This window comes from Protopterus annectens, chromosome 13.part0 (assembly GCF_019279795.1).
Source record: "Protopterus annectens isolate FY-2018-M chromosome 13.part0, PAN1.0, whole genome shotgun sequence".
Taxonomy (NCBI): domain Eukaryota; kingdom Metazoa; phylum Chordata; order Ceratodontiformes; family Protopteridae; genus Protopterus; species Protopterus annectens.
This window is the reverse complement of record NC_056747.1, coordinates 144,291,766-144,309,121: the sequence shown is the minus strand read 5'-3', so window position 1 is coordinate 144,309,121 and position 17,356 is coordinate 144,291,766.

Here is a 17,356-nt window from a genome sequence, read left to right as displayed (position 1 = left end):
ATTAAAAAGGATGGGGACTTTGTGAAAAAAAGTGTGAGCATATGGAGCAGATTTATCTATAGAGGTTATCCAGTGGAGATGGTAGAAAATAAATTGAAAGTAGTATGCATTATTAGGAAAAATGAAGTCAGCGAGAACGTGAACAACAAAATTGTGGATTATTGTGTGGCTATGCAAGTAGCAAACAATATAGATTCACTAGAGATTAAGAAAATAATCAGAAGAAATTATAATGTTATTAGCAGTTGTTCAGAAGCAACTTAAGCAGTTGGCGACAAGCCTATATTTGTACAGAAAAGAGGCAAGAGTTTCAAGAATTCTTTTTTTAGAGAAACTTAAGCTTACCTTTGAATATCGGTGTAAAAACAAGGACATTCAAATGTCTCACCTGTAACTTTTGTAATTATTTGTACGCTGGAATAAGGGTGAACAACATGCTGATTAAAATCAGAGACAGAAGTACTTGCAAATCCAAGTTTGATGTATATTTAGCTCTATATATGGCCTGTCAGTCATTTTATGTTGGTAGAACAACGAGAGAGCTTTACAAGAGAATATTTGAGTACAAATATGCTATATCAGCTGCTAATGACAAAAATAGTTTAAGTAAGCGTTATATTTAATCCAAATGTAAAGTGGATTTAAATTTATTGTATTAGATTATGTTGCAAGGTATGACAATAAATTTGACTCTGAGGAAGAATTAAGGTGGAAAGAATATTTATGGCATGCTAATGTTAATGCTTGTTATCCACCAAGATTAAACAACAGAGAAGATTTTGCTGCTTACCTGAAACACAAAGGGTTAAAGCACTAAATTATTTTAATCACATGACTAGGTCTTGTATAAATGCTTGGTGATGCTAAACGTATTCAGTCTGAAGAAGTCTCAAGGTTAGAGATGAAAGCAATAACTGGATACTTATTGTTTTTATTTTGTGACTGTTAAATAAGTTCTGGGTTTTCTTATTCAGCTGTCTGTTAAATAAGTTCTGGGTTTTCTTATTCAGCTGTGTTTGCTTTTTCATTTTCATACATTTATTCAGAAATCTACCCTCTTTTGTTTTATACATCTTCACTATTGCCATTCAAGTTTCAGTTCCCACCTTTTAGTAATAATCCGTGCTGAAATATTATTTCTCCCAAAATTTTCTTAAGCTCCATAACAGCAATTTTTGGTGGAATATAAATTCATGCCAGCATAATTATCCTCCCTTGTCATTATTCCCTTTCTCACCCAAATCTACCATTATTGTTTTTTTTTTTCTCTTCTGTCACTACTGGACCCCCTCTAGCAATTAATATTATTACTCATTTTTCCTTTGTCCCTGATATTCTGATATTTTTGTCTGAACCTGTAAGGCCATTTACATTCCAAGATAATATGGATAGCATAGCCATTATGATAAAAAAGCTATTGTTCCCACCTAGTACACATGACAGTATATTTGAATGTGTATATCCAACTTTAGTTGTACATGCACACACTAATGTTTGGTAGGCTGATATTTTATATAGTTATTTCTTCTTATCTCTATTTGAACTTATATCACATTTTCACGACTATTTGTTTTAATTAAACCCCCCCCCAAAAAAAACTAAAGACATACTCAGAAGAATCTCAGCCTCTATTAACTTAAAGCAAATGCACAAAACTGTGTATATCTTCACAGAAATTAAGTTTAATCCTCCAGATAGGAACAATTGGCCCAGATTGATAGCTGCACCTACAGGTATTACCTAATCCAAAATTAAGGTCACTCATGCTAAAGCGCATGTTGCAGCCCGTGTTCTCACTTACACTGATTGCTTTCTGTTCTGTTCTTATCTCTGTTCTCCTCTCAGATTTAAAAAAAAAACAGCTTGTATGCTTTCAGAAAACATTATCCTCTTACCAAGTGCACTTTTCGTAGGGCTGCCTTTAAACAAAACTAAATGTTCACTGTTCTATTAAATGTATTAAAGTATTAAGGCTGCTAGTGTAGCTGCTATCCCTTATTTACTTCTTATAATTTTGGACTTTATTTTTTACTGAACTTCTTGCTATTCTTCTTCTTTTTTCGGCTTTTCCCGGTTAGGGGTCGCCACAGCGGATCACCTGTCCGCTCATGATTGACAGTGGAGTTTTACAGTGTCAAGTTGCCAGCCTGGCGCCCAACCTTCCACAGAAAGCACACACACACAAGCAGTCACGTCTAGGGCCAATTTAGAGTGTCCACCCGACCTACAGCATGCTTTGGGATGTGGGAGGAAACCGGAGCACCCAGAGGAAACCCACGTGACCACAAGGAGGACATGCAGACTCTGCACAGAAGGCACCCCAGCCGAGGATCAAACCAGAGAACCTCTTGCTGTGAGGCGACAGCGCTAACCGCTGCACCACCATGGCCACCCAAACTTCTTGCTATTGTACCTTAAAATTATTAATTTCCCTCAGGAAAGAATGCTTAGGACTCTCAAGATTAATTGTTCCTACAGACAGCATGTCTCCATGTAAAAACAATCAGCAATGAGAAAAACACACGGCTAACAAATGTGCAGATGCATGAAGGAATCTTTTTCAATTTCAATGAGAACAGAATGTGCAACTGCCTTCAGCTGCAGACATCTTCAGTCCCACTGAGTACATTTGCTAATGGAAAAACAAGCTAATATCTTTGCAGATACAGGAAACTTAGCATTTTTCATGGCTTTCATCACACAATATTAATTGATCCTTGCTTTTGTTCAGCTGTCATTCTGTTGCTATACTTTAAAGTCTCCATTTCTTACAGCTAAAGAAAGTACTGGTTTACTTTAATACCTTTAACACATACACCTGTCGCCGAAGACACACCTAACATTTAACATGGCCCTGACTACACACTGTACAAAATTTTACTATATAACTTGCAGTTTACATCATGAAATATTTTATTCAAACACTAATAATAACAGAAAATGATTTACTTACAGTTAGTCTTTTTTTCCTTTTAGTGGTGCAGCGGTAGCATTGTTACCTCACAGCAAGAGGTTCTCCCGTTCGATGCTCGGCTGGAGTGCAGAGAGTGCCTTCTGTGTGGAGTCTGCATGCCCTCCCTGTGGTTGGGTGGGTGTTCGAAAGACGTGTAAATGGGCGTGCCTTCGTTGAAGATTGAACGTCGACCTGGTACCGCGGCGTTCATCAAAATCTACTGCTAATCATTAGCGGACCAGAGTTCCACTGTGGCGACCCCTAACAGGGAAAAGCCGAAAGACAACACAACATCCTTCTAAACATTAATGACATAAAGTGAGACTTATGCATCACAGTCCACCCATAGGTGTAACACAGTCAGCAAAAGTCTAGTTTTTCTCAGCCACTTTTTCTTGCAAAGCCATACTTCACAAATGTGATTTGATGCTTTGTTTTTCCTCATTTATTCACTAATTTCAGTATTGCTGGTCTTCTTCCTGTTCATCTCCAGTACCTGACTATGGTCCAAGTCCAAGGTACCCCTGATTCTTCTAGTCCAGCGGTCCCCAACCACCGGGCCGTCAGGTAAGTGAATACCTGTATGAGTGTGTTTATGTGTCTGTCTGTGTGTGTGAGTGAATGCATGCATGAAAGCAAAAGAATCTGTGTGTGATCGTAAAAGTGAGAGCAATGTGTGAATGAATGCAGGTATGAATGAGGACGTGACTCTGTATGTGTGAGATCGGGAGAGTGAGAGCGATGTATGAATGAATGCATAAGTGGGTGTGTGGCATGTGGGTGTGACAGAGCGATGTGTGAATGAATGCAGGTATGAATGAGGAAGTGACTGTGAGTGTGAGATCGGGAGAGTGAGAGCGATGTGTGAATGAATGCATAAGTGGATGTGTGGGGTGTGGGTGTGAGAGACAGTGAGAGTGATGTATGAATGAATGCGCAAGTGGGTGTGACAGACAGAGCGATGTGTGAATGAATGCAGGTATAAATGAGGAAGTGACTGTGTGTGAGAGATCGGAAAAGAGTGAGAGTGATGTGTGTGTGTTAGTGAATGCATGCATGAATGCAAAAAGACTGTGTGGGTGGATGTGTGTGATATGGACAAAAGGTACACAAACCTCATTGCTGCTGCCAGCGATCACTGTCACTCTTCTCTCCCTCTCTCGGATGGACACACACACACATCTCTCAACCTCTTAGTAATGCAAAACATCTGGACAAAGCCTAACAGAATGGGGGAACAAATAGGGACATATTTTAAATATTGCTCTTATAACCATAGAAAGTTGCTAGAATAACAGAATTTGTCTTATTATGCATTTTTCTGAAGGATGTGTGCTCTGAAATGCAAATGTATACCATTATTTAGTGACTTCAGTCCTCAGATCATCCCAGTGACTTGCCAGAAAATCACAAAAGTTATGAGGAACAGACCAAAACTCAGAGGGAAAAATCTGGACATTGTGTGAAAATCTGTACAGTTGAGAGGTATGAATACCTCTCAGCCTCTTACTTAGATCAGGAAATCTGGACAAAGCCAAAAGTAATGGGAGGACAAAGGCCCAAAATAGGGACCCTTTTAAGTACTGCTCTTACAAACTTTGAAAATTGATAGAAATACAGGTTTTGCATTAGCATGAATTTTCTGAAGGGGATGAAGTATGAAACTCAACTGTCTGTCATTATTTTCTGACTTCAGCCTCAATGATCTTTCAGTGATTTGCCAGAAAACAACAATTTTATGAGAAAAAGACCAAAATTATGAGGCAAAAACATGGACATTCTGTGAAAATCTGCACAGTTGAGAGGTATGCTGGACAGAGCCAAATAATAGGGACAGATTATAAACACTGCTCTTATAAACATAAAATCAGTAAGGTTGCCATTAGGTTTACTTACCTGACAACCATAGTAGATCAATGTTATGCTGTTAAGCAGAATGTGCACTTTATTTTTTGCTAATTATTGCCAACTGTCTTTTTATTGTACTTTGGAGCTTTTCTCCCTGGGTCTGGCCTCCTCGTTAAACAGCTGTCAAACAAATAAATAAATATCTACTTTATTATACGTGCCGCGAGATGGCCGGTCTGTGAAAAATTGTCTTACATTTATACTGGTCCTTGGTGCAAAAAAGGTTGGAGACCACTGTTTTAGTCAATTGCTGGTCTGCTGGTCTTTTGGCTTTTCCTGGTTACGGGTTGCCACAGCAGAACTCCGGTCCGCTAATGATTGGCAATAAATTTTTACGGTGTTAAATTGCTAGCCCGATGCCCAACCTTCAAAGAAGGCGCACCCACACAAGCTCGCACATACATACCTGCATGTCTTTTAAATTCACTCGACTGTGGGGAGGACATGCAGACTCCACACAGAAGGCACTCCAGCCAAGAATCGAACCGGAGAACATCTTGCTGTGAGGTGACAATGCTTAACAGCTGCACCACCGCTAGTCAACTCCTGTACTTTTTTCTGTCTCTCAAGCATTTTCCTTTGGAACATTGGAGAAGGTTTTATTGGCAAGTTTTATCTTTGACCTTTTTTGTAAGATGAATGGCAAGTAGTGTCTTTTTCTGTTTACTGGCTCACTTTTGTTGGATAAGCATTTCTATTTCCTCTTTAGGCTATCCTATATCCAAAAATGCCCTTTTTAAGAAATCACCGTCATTGAATTATCACTTGATACATAGGCAAACCTATACATATATAAAAGTAATCAAACCATATTAACAAGTTCATTTTTACAAACATTATACATCACATGTATTGTTCTATACAATATAATCTCACCAACATTACATGCATTGCTCAATTTCTGCCTTCTCTTAAACCTCATTCCTCCTTCAAAACATTTTTCAGCATGTATTGATCCCACAGTTTCCATTTTTTTATGTAATTTACTCCAACCTTTTTCTAAAGATCCTACCTTTTCTGTTCTTTTATCCCTGCTACAGTATTCACTATTTCAAGTATTGTTGATTTAGGCTTTGCTTTCCATTTTTTAGTAGTTTCCTTTTTGGGCACCCACCAGCATTAAACCTAACAAGGTCTTGCTATGTGTAGATCATTCGGATCCTGTATCCCAGCTCAAAGAAACAATTTCTGAAGTTACACTCATTTGCTCTCCCAATATTCCTGCCAGAGTACTTTTGTAGGGAATTTTAAAAGTCTAAATACTCATTACACCCAGAAAACATATGCCCCCAAGTACCTCTTTCTTCCCCATTACACCTCCAACATATGCCAACTACTTGAGGGAACATTTTTTGGAGTCTTCTTGGGGTAAAAAAGTACCTATGTAAACACTTCCAGGCAAAAATCCTAAATATTTTAGATTTTCTTGCATATTTGGGAGACTTACATATGTCCTCCCATTGTTTCTTTTTGAATTGCTTATCTAATCACTCTTTCCAATCTTTTCTGACTTCCTTTGATTGATTCCTATAGCTATTGTGCAATATTTTATATGCCCTATAATTTATCCCTTTTTTAACAGCAGCTTCTGTTCTAGATTCAACAAAACACTCAGTCAGTGCAGGTCTTTCACTTAGAATTCCCCTATCACTTTCTCTTTGCCTGTACGTTAATATAATAGGGAGGGCAATACCTAGCATGCAGTCCAAAGGTCTTCTTCCCATTGTATTACCGTTCCCTCTCTAATTATTGTTCCAGGTATCTTGGTTCCTTTCTTAGCTTCTTCCAGTAAATTCCAGCTCCCTCTTGCCTGTTCTCTATACCCCTAATTGCAAGCATCCCTATTAGAAGAATCTCCCTTCATGTGTTTTCTTAGTTCGTAGTATACTTTTTGTGCTACTTTATGGCTATAATATTCTGTATGACTGTTGTTATTCTCCTTAAGGATCTGCATACAAAATCCACTCTTTTCTTATTTCTTGAACTAACTTCCTGCATTATCATCCTCCCTTTCTCCCTTAATTGTAGCTTTCTGCTTGTGTCATGTATAAGAGCTTTAACTATGTAGCTCTAAAATATCCCTTTAAATTAGGTAATCCCAAACCTCCTTGTTCGGTTAGCTCAACTTATCCCACTTGATTCTTGCCCTCATTCTTCATCTCTTTATTATTTCCTGTCCATAACTTCTCCTCTGGTTGATAAAATATGCCCGATCTATGCACAGAACTAAAGGGACTAAAAAGATTTTTTACTGCTTGTATCTTGTTATCTCTTTCCATAGTCAAGAGCTTCCAGTTTCTCAGTTTTTGTAATATCTTTTGTTTAGTTTCTTACCACGCATACCTGGCTGCCATAGCAGAGTTCTTTTTAATCCATACTCCTAAATGCTTCAGTTTTATCATGTTCCTATAAATATGAGTATTGCTGAACCAATTCATGTGTGTGGGTCCATAGTTTACAATAATAGCCTTTGTTTTATCTTCATTATTGCTATATCCTAAAAAAATCTGGAAATGTCTCAGAATGTTCTACAACACTGAGATGTGCTTTTCTGGTTCCATCAGGTACAAAATAATATATCATCTGCAACTAAAACAAACTTTTCTTGAAAACCATACCAATTATATCCTTGAATTTCTGAGTCCCTTATTTTCTTTACCAGTGTTTCTAAATTTAATGCAAATAACAAAGGGGAAAGTGGACACTACTGCTTAGTTCCCCTGTTCGGACACAGCTTATCAGAGAGGAACCCTCACACTTAGAGTTTTGTTTCTGATCCCTAATATATATCCTCCCAATTAACCTTGTTATTGTATCAGGAAATGCAAATGCTTCCATTGCCCTACTCATAAAATCCCAGCTTACTTTGCTGAATGCTTTCTCTGCATCAAGACCCACCAACAACAGTGGTATTTTCTTATATTCTGCTTCTTTCTGAATCATCATTGTTCTGTTAATGTTGTCAAATGTTTGCCTCCTTTCCACAAAACCACACTGATCCATATCTATCAATTCTGACAACATCTTTGGCATTCTTTTAGTCATTGTAGACATAAACACTTAATAATCATGGTTTAAATTGAAATGAGCCAACATGAAGTTGGATCTGATGGGTCATTTAGGTATTAGAGCTATCTAGGCTTTTTTCCAGGATGTCGGTGCTTCTCCTTCTTTTAAAATACTGTTAAAACCTTCCAGATCTTTATCACTTCCTTCCATCCTAGCTTCCAAACTTCCACCAGAATACCATCTATTCCTGCAGACTTTCCTGCAGATAGGTTGTATATCACCATTTTATCTCATCTAATTCTGTCTTAACTGTTAATTGTACTACATAATCTATCTCTAACCTTTTGACATATTTAAGTCTTCCATAAATATTTCCCTTTGTGTTTTTTATTTCCCCATGTATCTGCATTATACACATTTTCATAAAATGTTTGAAATATCTCTAATACCCCCACAGGATTTCTGGATGTTCTTCATCTCACATTGCTGCAGTCATAACTTATGGGTAGTCCGCTGTCCTCGGTCGGCCCGAATACCAAAGTATTAGGCTGACGTCGGTCATGGGCGCTCAGATCTGACGTCAGAGCGTCAAGGTATTAAAGCGCATGACCGACGTCATTTCCTCAGTCTTTTTTGCCGCATGGTCCAAAGCAGAAGCAGCGTTTGCAAGTGCCGCTCGTTCTGAAATTTTCGATTCTGAGTTTCAGACCGATACCAAGTTGGGCTAAGTACCCCGTTGGGGATTATTTTTGTTTTTTCTTGCCTCAGTTACTTCCGGATGTCAGAAAAAGTGAATAATTGTATTTCTTGTGGGAAACAGATACCGCATAGGGATTACCACTCGCTTTGTATTCCTTGTTTGGGACCTGAGCACGACGTAGTAGGGTGTCGCTTTTGTGCTAGATTTAATAAGCGCACCATTAAACGTAGGTTAGATTGTGCTAGGCTTGTCTTCGGTAAGCGGTGTAATTACAATATGCCGTCGGATCCTCCGATGCCCGCTACCATGAAGAAGCGCAAAGATAAGTCTTTAAAGTCCAAACAGGATGACTCGTCCGTTCCGGACGCCGGTTCTTTAGACACCACAGTGGATTCGGTTGATCCGGCCGAAGTTTCAACCGAGTCTCAGGGGGAGACGTTGGTTTTGCAAGATGTGGTTTCTCAGGAGTCAGGTCAGGCTGAGGGGGCCTCTCAGGTTACTGTTCTCCTTTCTTTGCCTAGGGTGGTTAGGCCTTCTCCTTCTGTCTCTAAAGTGCCTTCCAAAGGTAGGCCTGGTTTGCCTTCCACGGGTGTCAGTCCTAGTTCTGCAGGTTCTGTGCCTAAAAAACACATGCTTAAAATGGCAGAAGATTTAATTACTTTAATCAGGGATTCTATGTCCCCTCCTGATAAGAGGCCTAGGGTGGAGCCAGAAATGGAAAGTTTGGAGCAGGCTTCAGATTACTCAGAGTCTTCGGCTGAAGACATTCAGGATTTTCCTCCTTATTCTGATTCAGACGCAGAGGATTCCACTCCTTCTGCTTCTCCTCCAGAGGATTTTTCTTTTTCAGAAACCCTGCATTCCATGAGGGAGCATTTTAAATGGGAAGGTCAGGATTTCTCAGATTCCAGGAAGAGGCTTAGGGAATTTTTGTTTTTACCACAGCATAGGCCCTTAGCTATACCTCCTGTTTTGGATGTTGTTCAAGACGTTTTCTCTGAGGCTTCCCTTAATCCAGACTCTTTGCCTCCTGCGCCAGTGAAGCCAGATAGGTATTACAGAGTGCCTGAGGCTCATAAATATCTGTATAAGAGCCCTAGGGCCGACCCAGAAACTATTAGCCAGGGACCTAAGGGTGTCAGGGCTTCTGTTGTAAAGAATCCAGTTCCTTTGGATAAGGATGCTAGAGCTTTGGAAAGGTGGGGTAAGAAAGTATATACCTCTTCCACTTTAGCAATGAGGGCTTTGAATTGCCAGCTTCACATGTTGAAGTACCAGAATTTTTTTCTTACTCAGTTAAAATCTAAAAGGGATGCTTTGGCAGAGGGCATAGAGTGTAAGGAATTACAGGATTTGGTACATGCCTCTGATCAGGTGGGTAAGCATGCTTTGCAGTGTGGTTTTGATGCTTTGCAGGCTTCTTCCAGGGTGGCTGCCACTGGTTCAGTTCTTCGCAGGCACGCCTGGCTTAAGGATCAGAATTTGTCAGAGCATGTTAAAGCTAGGATTTTGGATGCTCCTTTGCAGTCTGAAGTTTTGTTTGGTTCTTCTGTGGAGTCTGTATTGAAAAAAATGGAAGACAAGGCTAAGTCTATGCAGACTGTTAAAGAGTTTTTGCAGGTGCAGCCCCCTAAGTTTAGCAGGAACTGGCCTGCTAAGGGTTGGACTTACCCTTCTTCTGATTCACAGTCTAGGGGTAGATCTAGACGTGGTAGGGGCAGAGCTCAGAGTTCTTTCAGGTCCAGACCGTGGAGTTCACCAGCACAATCTACAGGTGAGGGCAGGGGCCAGTCCTTTCGTAAACAGGCCCAATGACCTGCATCTCCAGCTGCCAGATCCTTCCTGTCTGGCAGCTCCTTTGGGAGGAAAGTTGGCACTCTTCAAGCAAAATTGGTTTCTAGTCACCCAGGACAAATGGGTGTTGGACATTATAGACCGAGGCTACAAGTTTTATTTCCACACATTGCCTCCTTTCAAAGGCATGCCAGACGTTCCTCCTCAGCAAAGGGTAGAGGCTCACAAACAGATTTCTTTACTTCTTCAAATGGGGGCTATACAGCAGGTCCCTCTGTCAGAAGTGGGCCTCGGATTTTACTCTCGCCGATTTCTTGTACCAAAGAAAGGAAACACTTGGAGGCCAATCTTGGATCTATCTGTCCTCAACACATATCTGGACATTCCAAAATTCAAAATGTTGACATTACAACAACTTCTGCCTCTGTTGGGCAAAGATCACTGGATGGTAACTCTGGATCTCAAAGAGGCTTATCTTCATGTTCCTATCAGACTCAGTTGCAGGAGATTCCTGCGTTTTCGGGCTGGGGCTTTACATTATCAGTTCTCTGCATTGCCGTTTGGCTTATCTACTGCGCCCAGAGTATTCACAAAAGTTCTGGCTCCAGTGATAGCCTTCTTCAGGTTAAGAGGAATACAAATTTATCCTTATTTGGACGATTGCCTGATTCTTGCTCAAGACAAGCACGAGCTTCTTCACCATCTACGGTATGTTATGACAGTGTTAAGGTGCCTAGGGTATTCTGTGAACGAAACAAAGTCCAGTCTAGTACCCTCTCAGGAAATGTGCTTTCTGGGTGTGAGACTGAATACAGCTTCCCAGATGGCCTTTTTGACCCCGGACAAGCAAAAGAATCTTACACTTTACTTCCATCAATTGTCTCTACGGTCCAGGCTGACTGCAAGGACAGTCCTTCAAGCCTTGGGGTTCATGGCATCTTGTATTCTGGTGCTTCCCAATGCCAAACTGCATATGAGGAAGCTACAATGGTATCTCAAAAATGTATGGACACAACACTGCCAAGATCTGGACACTGTCATTCAGATAATACCTTGCATTCAAAAGGAATTTTTGTGGTGGGCTCAGGAATGTCACCTAAACAAGGGACTCTCTGTGACCCGACCAGAGGCGAGTCAGATTTTAACGACGGATGCCTCGGACAAGGCCTGGGAGCACACCTCAATGGAAAATGGGTTCAAGACACGTGGCCTGTCAGACTTCAACATTTACATATCAACTTGAAGGAAATGTTAGCAGTCCAGTTTGCATTGATGGCTTTCAAGGATCTACTTCTCCCAGGGCAGGTGTTGATTCAAACAGACAACACAACTGTCATGTGGTACATCAACAAGCAAGGGGGAACCCATTCGTACCCTCTTTGCAGGCAAGCTATGATTTTGTGGGAGACTGCTCTCAGTTTGCAACTCACTCTTCATGCAAGGTTTCTGCCAGGAGCACAGAACTCCTTAGCAGATGTTTTGAGCAGACGGATAGTGGATCCCCACGAGTGGAAATTGGATCCTCATGTATTTCGACAGTTGACAATGATATGGGGGACTCCAGACATAGATCTGTTCGCTTCTCCACTAAATTTCCAGGTGCCAAAGTTTTGCACAAAGATGTTTCATCCCACAGCTTGGAAAGTGGATGCTCTATCATTCAGTTGGAGCAATCTTCACATCTATGCCTTTCCGCCTCTGCCTCTTCTTCCAAAGGTTCTCTTGAAGGTCAGACAGGACAAGCCCTCCATGATTCTAATAGCTCCAGACTGGCCTCGACAGCACTGGTACCCTCTGCTGAGGAGTTTAGTATGGGATCCTCCTTACCCTTTGCCTTTGATTCCGCACCTTTTGACTCAGGAGGGCAATCATTTCCTCAATGTCAGGATTCAGTCCCTGCATCTAACAGCCTGACATATTCTGTTCTAGAACCTGGAGGGTCGCAGCTTCCTCAACAAGTTTTGAATGTTATTTTGGAGGCCAGAAGGCCTAGTACAAGGAAAGTTTATGCTGATAAATGGAGGAGATTTTTTATTTGGAGCAAAGCAAAGAGCTTTGATGTTTCCAGGCCTTTTTTGAGTGTTTCTCTTCAATATCTTACAGAATTATTGGACAAGGGGTTGTCTTTCTCCTCTATAAAAGTTCATGCTGCAGCCATTTCTGCTCACTATGACTGTGATCCACCATTATTCTCTCATCTTTTGTTTAAGCAATTCCTTAGAGGGGCAAAGAACATAAGACCCCCGCGTAGAGCTCCTACTCCTGCTTGGGATCTCAATTTTGTGTTGGAAAAACTTACTTTACCTCCTTTTGAACCTGCAGCTACGGCTGAGCTAAAGTTTTTGTCTTGGAAGACTGCTTTTTTGTTGGCCATTACGTCTGCTAGAAGGGTTTCTGAATTACAGGCTCTAATGGCAGTTGAACCCTTCCTAATTTTTCATAAGGACAGGGTATCTCTGCGTACTAACCCTACTTTTATGCCTAAAGTGGTTTCAAATGTGGCCTTGAACCAATCTATTCATTTGCCTACTTTTTATGCAGATCCCCAAAATAAAGGGGAGAAAATTTTGCACACTTTGGATATTCACAGGCAGTTGCGTTATTATTTGAGCAAGACTAAAGGGTTCAGACAGTCTCAGCAGTTGTTTGTTTCTTTTGCTTTGGGTTCTCAAGGGAAACCTGTTTCAAGACAAACTATTTCTAAGTGGATTGGCTTTTGTATTGCTTTTTGTTATTCTCATCATGGTAAGGAGATTCCAGCTGGAATCAGGCCTCACTCCGCTAGGGCTACTGCCACTTCTACTGCTTTTTTAAGGGGGGTAGCTACTAAAGATATTTTGGAAGCAGCTACTTGGAGTTCAGTGCACACTTTTTCTAAACATTACCATCTTCCTCTTTATTCCAAATCTAGGGCTGGTTTTGCCACTGTAATCTTACAGGGCATTTTGGCAGCCCCCAATGCTTTATGATTTTGCCAGCCTCCCTTTACCTCTGCTTTGGGATTCTACCCATAAGTTATGACTGCAGCAATGTGAGATGAAGAACATAGTACAGTTTTGTACCTATCATAAATGTAGATGTTCGAAGATCCACATTGCTGCAGTCCAATTTTCCCTCCCTCCTTCCCCTCTGTAGTTTGGAGTGGTGGTATGATTTGGGTTGTAACTGTTTTTTGTACATGGTTTTAGGGAGTTATTCTGTTTTTGGGCTGTGGCCTTTATTTTTAGGGCCTTCTGACATCTGGGGCAAGAAAAGACTGAGGAAATGACGTCGGTCATGCGCTTTAATACCTTGAAGCTCTGACGTCAGATCTGAGCGCCCATGACCGACGTCAGCCTAATACTTTGGTATTCGGGCCGACCGAGGACAGCGGACTACCCATAAGTTATGACTGCAGCAATGTGGATCTTCGAACATCTACATTTATGGTAGGTACAAAACTGTACTTTATTCTTCTTCTTATACTCGCCAAAAGTTTGGCAACCGCCCTTTCTCCTTTTTGTTGGCTAAGTCATTGTGCCAAAAGTTTCTGTGTTCTAGAGTTATGAAAAAAACAGCTGCCTAACAGTAATCTTTCTAAACTCATGCATATATTCCAGGTACACCCTGATTTTCTATTTAGCACTCTCCTTGCTCTGTGAGATTCTCCTTATTCTGTATTACTTTAACCTTTGTCAGCCCCCTCTTTTATTTCTACTCTATTTTTTAAACTGCACTTTCATTTTATTCCAGTCACTACCTATAACTTTTGGAGTACTTTGTTTCATCTCTGATAACTCTTGAATAATTTCTACTACCCATTCCTTAAATTCCTCTCTTTTTAAGAGGCTAGAGTCCTATCTTTTCTTCATTACCCTGCATTTTTTATTTTAGTAATCATTGGCACATGACCTGAAATAATTATTATATGTGTATCAAAGTTCCCAGTTAAATACACATATTCCTGTGAAGTATAACTTGCAATCTAGCAAGTTTATTGCAACTTGGGAATAATGTGTAAATTCTGTCTGAGTGCCTACTACTGAATTTGCGTCTTCCATACCAAATATTTTCTTAAATTTCTTCAGGCGTATACCCTCCTTTGTTATATTTTCCCTTCTAAGCCCTCCAGATACATCCTAATTGTTGCAAATCAAAGTCCAGTCCCCACCTACAAGTAGTATTCCCTGCTGAAAGCTGATTATTTCTCCATTTCATAGCTTCTACATTAGGTGTTTTAGGTGGAATATAAATATATGCTAGCATAATTCTCATCCCTTGCCAGCAGCCCCTTATTATCACAAATCTGCCATTATTAACTTTTTCCCTCTCTGTCACTATTAGAGCTCTTCTAGCAATTAATATAAGCATTCCTCTTTTCCTTTGTACCTGATATTCTGCTGAATATCCATTCTGAACTCCTGTCATTATCAAATTCCAATGCTCATTTCTTTCTTAATGTTTTTCCTGTAGGATTGCTATTTGCACTCTGCTTTTCTTAATGTAATTAAATATTCTTTCCTTTTTGTCTATGTGAGACCATTCACATTCCAAGATAAAATGGGAAGTATCACCATTATGATAAGCAGTCATTATTTTCATCTGTTATACAACAGCTTTTTAAAATGTCTGTTTCCAGGTTTTGCTATACATGCCCCTACTAATGTTTGGCAGGTTAATCCTTTGTACTGTTTTTTCTTATCATCAACATTGGTACCTATGTCACATTTTACAAGACTTTATATTTTAATTAAATTCTCAAACAAAAAAGCAACACCCCCCCCCACCACAACCTGCTAACTTAATACAAACGCATACAACTTTGTGCAATTTTGATAAGGAAGTTTGACCCTCCTAATATGAACAATTGGCCAAAATAGACAGCTGCAAACACCGGTCTTAATTAACTTAAAATTGAGGTTATCTATGCTAAGATGCATATTATTGCCTGTGCTTTTACTTACACTAACTGGTGTATTTTCTTTTTAATCTTTAACACTTTCCCAGATGTGAAAAACAACTTGCTTTCCTTAATAAAACATTAACTTTTAGCCTTAAAGAAACCAGTGTTATAGCTATTTATTGCCCTATTATCAGCTTGTCTCCGTGGAAATGTAAGAGAAAAAATGTAGTTGTCAGCTGCCGGCTTGTAAAGACAATCTGAAACATTTGTTGCTAAAGGAAAACTTTTCATTGTATTCAGTGTTCTCTTATTTACTTGTTTCCACTTAAAAGTTGTCTACATATATTTGATCAATGTACTTTTGCACCCCAATCTCCCACCTTAACAGCCCAAGATTACCGCCTATTAACTTAAAACATGATTTTTTCTTCCTTTTTTTCATTTTGCATTGAAATACTTACATTTCTTTATACTAGAAAAGAAGAAAGAAAGTGGAAAAGGCTACTCAATTTTTTTTGTTACTATAAAACATTCTATTTGTATTGTGGAAAGTTCCGTAGAAATACTGTTAAGAACAGAACATGTTTTATGTACAGTTACATTTTTCCTTCCTCTTCCACCCCTCACCATCCTTCCAAACATTAATGACATGAAGTGAGGCAAATGCATTTTAGTTCCCCACAAGTTTAACAAAGTCAACACACTGCTTTTTCTTATGCAGCTATATTTCACACGTGATTGATGCTTTGCAGTCTCACATTTATTAACTAATTTCCATGTTGCTGGTCTTCTTCCTGTTCATGTCCATCTCCCAATTCCAGATTCCAGTTCAATTGGAAGGTACTCCTGATTTTTCTAGACAATTCTTGGGCTTATCTGTGTCTCTCAAGAATTTTCCTTTGGAACAGAGTAAAATGTTTCACTGGCAGCGTCTCTCTGTGTACTTTATTATGTGAGGAATGAGAAGCAGAGTCCCTTTCTGCTTGATGGCTCACTTTTTGTTGGACATACATTTGACTTTCTTTGTCAGCCTGTACTATATCAAAAATTACTTTGATCCTCCAGGAAAAAATATTTTGGAGACAGTTGGGTACAGCAGCTTGCCTCTTTGCATTCTTTGACTGCTGGAATACATTTGTTTCTTTTCTGCCTGGTGTACAGTGAATAATCATTTTCCACAAACACTCTACTGTTTTCAAATTTTAATAGTTTACCATTTTGCCACAGTTTTGTCAGGATCAACTCTTTCTGCTGGTAGGTTTGCATCTTTACTAATACAAGTCTTGGCTACTTTTTTCATAGCCAGATTTGGATCGTACTCATTGGGTGTCCTTTCATTTAACAATTCCCTGTTGTGGAATACAAGTAAATTTGCTTATTTTTGCCTTCATAAAATCAGTACATGTTCCTTCTAGTGTTTCTTGTACAGCAGAAAATCTCAAATTTTCCCTACACGGTCTGTTTTCTACTTCTACCATTTGAACAAATATCTTTTAAACACTCATGCACAGCCAGCCTTTTCTGCATTCTAATCTCTGAGTTTTGCCGTTTTACCAGCTCATCTGAATATTTGTTTAAATCTTCTTCCATTTTTCCAGCCTTTTGTTATTTAAGTTGATTTATTCCTTCAGTGTTTCATTTATTTGAATCAGCTCTGAGCATATCTGACTTATTTTTTCCTCTGTACTTGCAACAAAGCTGGAGTTTGAACTTCTTGTTTCTGAACAGCTGCAGGATTCTTCTCAGTCAGTGTTTTTGTTAACCTTTTCTTTCAGTCTCTGGCATCCAGGCAGCGTACTCACTATCCCAAAATTGAAGTTACTAAAAATGGAAGAATTCCTGGCTCTTGTCTTTCAGTTTCTTATTTTCGTACTGGTAGAGCTGAAGTTAAGCTATTAATCAGTGTGCAGCCATGTTGAAAAGTCCATAATCCAAAACTGTCTTTAATTCTCCAGGAAAAATATTCTAAAGACAGTTAGATACTTAGATACAGCAGCTTGAATCACACACCTGCCTCTTGATATTCCCCAATTGCTGGGATAAATTTGCTTCTCTTCTGCTTGGTTTACAATGAATAGTAATTTTCCACAAATATTGTACTGGTTCTAGG